A 4,568-nucleotide genomic window follows, 5' to 3' on the forward strand; every position below is an offset into this window, starting at 1 on the left:
GTGTGTGTGTGTGTGTGTGTGTGTGTGTGTGTGTGTGTGTGTGTGTGTGTTGTGTGTGCAGAGAAGAGACCCTCTTTCTTTCAAGTTTGCTTCCTTCTTTACTATTCTCCCTAAACCCTAGAGATTGTGGCTGCTCCCCCTATTTTTATCCCCCCTGTTCAGAGTTCTCTCTGGCCTCTTAATAGCTGATTCCCTGTTACTAGTTAATAATTCTTTATATAAAAATTATCCTCTTCAGCTACTGGTTTGATTTCTGACTCTTGAATGGACTCTGACTGATACACCTTTTCATACTCAAGATGAAAGATATTAAGTGTAATTTAAACTTGGTATTCTCGAGTAAGTAACTCTAAGGCACATAGAACTTTACAAATCAGTGATTATAGTTCTTAATACTAAATGCAGCTTCAAACAAATTGAGTTTTACTGCATAAAAGTAAATTTGAAGTTTATGACAAATTTCAAAAACATTTCACAATACATTGTAAACAGCAGTGGAATGTAAAATCTTTGAATGAGTTAGAAATACTGCAAAAAAACAGGAAAGTATACAAAAAAAATAAAAATTCTGTTGGAGTCGAAGTCTCGGTCCTAGTTTTTAATATGAAGATTTTGGTATATTTTTTTGTTTAATTTTCAAATGTTATATTTATCATGAATAAACTTAGTAATTTTCACATATAGCTAGTATGTAAACACACATATGCACACACATAAGCTTGATCCTATTCATATTTTCTGATTCTCTATCATGCTCTCTAAACCTCTTGACAAACTAATCAAATATCCTTTAAATTGATTTATAATATTTTAAATTTGTGTTCCATGGTAATTTTCCATATGTCTCTCATCCTGCACAGAAACTAATTCCTCTTCAATTGTCTCATTGTGCTCACCAAATGCTAACCCAATTTAATTATTATTCTTTTATCTTTTATACTACTTACATAAGAAGTTGATAATTAGAATAAATTAATTTTCTGCTTCTAAAATGAAGAAAATGCCTAAATTGCTTTGTTCTGAGCATTTGAAAAGTACTTAATATAAATATACATAGTTACTGATAACAAATGCAATGACTTAACTCCCTGGCAGCTTCCCCTGAATCTCAGACACAATGTATTGTCACAGTGCAGTGCTAATGAACATTAGCAATTACCTATGCAAATTTGGTTTCCATTTCTAGATTAGTCCATTTCTTTAAAATCCATTCGATTTAATGTTTTTTTATTTATGTAATTAAATAAAAACATTTAAGAAATAATAATTTGTTCAATTTTGTTTTAGGATTTAAGAAGACTCAAGATGAATACTAAATGGGCATATTCTTTGAGTTCCACATTATTTTTTTTTCTACTAAGAGTAGGAAATCTTTTTATATGAGAAAAAAGACATGGTTTTATCTTACAGTATCTCTCAAGATGAAAATATTCTCTAGCTGACCACTCAATAGAAATGGTAAATTTTAGAGAATGGATTTTACTTCTGGATCAGGGTTCTGACTCTCTCATATGCCCCAGGTATACACATGACTCAAATACATATCAGACATACACTGAAACAACTTAATTATCCCCCAGAAGACACCTTCTCTTTTTTTTGGCTAATAGTTGATGTACAGAGATTATATAAAGGTGTTAAAATATTTTAAAAATATTTTTTTTAAAGATTTTATTTATTTATTTGAGAGAGAGAGAATGAGAGATAGAGAGCACGAGAGGGAAGAGGGTCAGAGGGAGAAGCAGACTCCCCGCCGAGCAGGGAGCCTGATGCGGGACTCGATCCCGGAACTCCAGGATCATGACCTGAGCCGAAGGCAGTTGCTTAACCAACTGAGCCACCCAGGCGCCCTAAAAATATTTTTATACTGAGATACAGTGGTATAGTATATAATTATTTTATTTTATTTATTTTATTTTACTTATTTTTTTTTCTAAAAGTAAAGATCCTTTTAATGTTTTAGAAAAAGGTTACTTAGAGGGGGAATAGTGCTTAAAATTCCACAGAACTAAGGTTAAGGGGGAGACCATGATCAAATACCTAACAAGGACATGTTTTGATGCTCTTTCAAGTGGTATTTTTGAGTCAGGAAAATACCCAAAGAAAGATGATTCTTCTCGACATGCTTCTCACTGAACAATATCTTTATTCACCTTTGTGTGTATCAACTGCCTAGTCCAGGTATTTGAACTCCGAAATAATTTAATGGAACTCACAATCAAATGACACTTTATCATATATAATCCTTCCATATGGAAATAAATTTCTGATGCCTTTTAAATTCATGATCCCCATGAACATTTCAGTTATGATAAATTATAAAATGGCAAGAAAGATTCTTTGAAATCTCAAAGTTAGAAAAAAACTTGAGGAAAGTATATATTAAGGGACTTCACAAATATGAAGCACAATTATTTCCTAATAATTATTTTATATATAATTAATTATATATAATAATTATTTATATAAAATATTTTATATATTAACATCCAAACTCAGTACATTGTCAGCTGTTTCCCTCGGTTCACTTGGATTCGGTGATGTACCAAGGTTCTGAACGCTTTTCAGTGAAAAGCGTATCCAGCTCATCCAGTGTAGAGAAGTAACTCTAATACCATCACCTCTCACATAGAAATTTTCACACAGACACTGACCTTTTTTTAAACAGAAGCTGAGCGGTATCATAGGGGACTTAATCTTGCAGAAGCATCATCCTTCCGGGCTTCAGCCTGTGGAGAGCCTTCTGCATCCTGTCTGGAACAACTGCTCGAGTATTCAGTAGGTGGCTGAGGATCCAAGGAACTCATCAGCACAGATTTCCGGGTGATTAAGTTCTGAGTTTCATTTTCTTCCACAGGAGGCATCTGTGTTTTATGTCCAAGGCTATCTGATGAACACTTGTGTTGTTGTTCTATTTTTAAACTAGGTCCGTTGTCACTGCTCTAACATTCAGGTACTTCACTCCTCATGTTCTCTGAGAGCAAATCCTTCACGTGATTTTGGTTTTGGCTAGGTGCCAGTGTGGGAATTTGGTAAAAAGCCAATGTCTGCCCTAGAAAAACCCATTTTCATGGATTTTGTAGAAGTCATTCCAATATATGTGGGCCCTGATTTCATAATTAACTCCTGGCACACCCGCTGAATGCTGTTCTTCTTGACTTTCCTCTTCGCAGCCAAAGCCTGTTCTTCCAACCACTCCACACTGTGCCAGGCATTATGGTGGAAGACTTGTGCTGGATCGCTCAGGAACTGGGTCCCAAACTGCAGCCAGAATGCATTCAGCATACAGGTGGCCATGACACCGGAACTGGATATGTACACAATTATTTTAAAGACTTTATATTCACATGGAAATGTGATCATGGTATATGGATAAGCTAACAATATTTAAAAGAGGCTATTATATGATCATACACATTTTAAATAACAGCAGAAATTTAGAGGGATAATCACCAAAACTCATGACAATTATCTCTAAGAGCTAGCCTTACAGAGCAAGGATATAAAGATAAATTCATGTTCTTATTTATGCTTTTTTTCCTGGTGTTTTCTATTTGATATGAAATATAGTCATGATAAAACAAAAATTATTTCAATTTTGAATAAAAACTAAAAATGATGCCAACATCTATAGCTTTGTATTACATGCCATTTTCTTATATGATGTTCTCAAAGTAATCAATGATACTCATTTTTAAAATAAATAAACATGTCATTTGGGAATCATTTAGCTCAACTCCAGCTCTTAGCACTGGCAGTGGTGGAGGGCACATTGGTCACAGGCTTCTTATTTTGATGGATTTTATCAGTGTAATCAGTGTGTATGATATATAAATATTTTTATTATATAAATAGTATATTTATACATTTATACATTTATACAGAAAATTTCCCGAAGTACCCCCTTCTTACAGGTTTTACAATTTCATTTATGAAATAAAATGCCAGGAAATAAACTCATACAAAAATAATTTCAGAATTGAGGTCAATTCAGATGTATTCTAACTAAAGTGTACCTATTCCTACAAGATCATACTGCTTTAAGGAAATTAAAATGTTCTAATTAATTGTACTTTCATATGGTGAAGATGATAAATATACTCCAGTGCTGTGCAAATTAAAAAAATCAGCTGGTTAAAATACATACAATTATATGATATTTTCTACTATGCTGTTATTTTTTGGAAAAGTTATGTTGAATTTATCTCTTATCTAAATTGCTTGTATAAGAAACAAAAGTAAAAAGAAAAGTGAGGGAAGTTATTGGTAAGTTATTGTAATAATGGCTTTGCTGATTATCAATATTCCTTGTTTTTATTATTTAATGACTCTTCCTGAAATTATGCTGAATAAATAATCAGGCACAGGCACTAACTTTCTCATTTAATCTTTATTGTTTGAAAATCCTTACTTGTATGAAATACTCATTTTTAAATGCTCTTATATTAAATTATACTTGAGTATGCTTTAAAGAAAAGTTAACAAGCCAAAGAGTGAGATTGGAACTCTCATTTTGATCCAGATTAATAAAATATCATATCATACTGATCTAGAAATGAACCTAAGAG

At 32.6% G+C, this 4,568-nt stretch overlaps 1 pseudogene; it reads right to left on the bottom strand.

Moving 5' to 3' along the window:
• Positions 1-2,724: 2,724 nt before the first annotated feature.
• On the bottom strand, positions 2,725-3,297 carry LOC112819912 (tRNA N(3)-cytidine methyltransferase METTL2B pseudogene; annotated as a pseudogene).
• Positions 3,298-4,568: the final 1,271 nt, after the last annotated feature.

Source organism: Callorhinus ursinus, unplaced genomic scaffold (genome assembly GCF_003265705.2).
Source record: "Callorhinus ursinus isolate GAN/ISIS: 27379988/994484 unplaced genomic scaffold, GSC_fseal_2.0 scaffold1, whole genome shotgun sequence".
NCBI lineage: Eukaryota > Metazoa > Chordata > Mammalia > Carnivora > Otariidae > Callorhinus > Callorhinus ursinus.